General features: G+C 28.8%; 1 protein-coding gene across 1 annotated transcript in view; it reads right to left on the bottom strand.

Moving 5' to 3' along the window:
- Nucleotides 544-705, bottom strand: part of LOC107619062 (transmembrane emp24 domain-containing protein p24beta3) — a 2,449-nt gene continuing 2,287 nt past the window's right edge. The window contains exon 5 of the mRNA XM_016321269.2: nt 544-705. This exon is cut by the window's right edge and continues 3 nt beyond it. The gene's annotated coding sequence lies outside the window, so the exon portion shown is untranslated.

The raw sequence follows: 705 nt of genomic DNA, 5'->3' as shown, positions 1-705 counted from the left end.
GTTTAAATTTCTCAAGAGTATTCTCACTTTTTCCCTGAAAATATCATTTTTTTTCTTATTATGAAGAGAGGTGATTAATTCGTTTGGACGTAATCAGTACTCTACCTTTTACTTTCTCAATTGGAATTTTCTCAACGAATGACCTTATAATCATAGCATGTTTTTTATTTGAAAAACTTGTTTGATAATCAAAATTTTAAAGTTTAGTACGAAATTTGTTGAAATCCCGTTTATTTGGCTCAACACTAATGACTTGTGTAATAAACCTTCATCTGCTCAAGTAATTACCTATCATTATTTCGAATAGAAATAGAAAAAAATTGAAATCATGTCTTCAATCTTTTCTAAACTTAAATCAAAGCCAAAAGTGTTCCTACTAATGCTATTAGTTGTTAAATTCTTAGTAAATTAGCATAATTCGAAGGAATCATTTGTATTATTAGAATTGCCGAATGTCACTCCAATCATTCAACAAACCATAACCTACAGATTCCATTTTAAAACGATAAATAGATAATAATAAAAAGCAGAAGCATAGCCGCATATGGTATAAATTCTGTAAATCCATTGAAATGAAAACTAAAGAATCTAACATTGTTGTGGATTATCATAATACACAAGTCACAGACTTCCTTTGAAAGTGAAAACAGTGGTCACAAAGAACACAACACTGTTGCTAAATAAATAAAGAAGGAAGCCATAATG

This window comes from Arachis ipaensis, chromosome B09 (assembly GCF_000816755.2).
Source record: "Arachis ipaensis cultivar K30076 chromosome B09, Araip1.1, whole genome shotgun sequence".
NCBI classification, from domain to species: Eukaryota; Viridiplantae; Streptophyta; class Magnoliopsida; order Fabales; family Fabaceae; genus Arachis; species Arachis ipaensis.
Note: the sequence above shows the minus strand (reverse complement) of the source record. Positions and strands in the feature narration are given on the sequence as shown.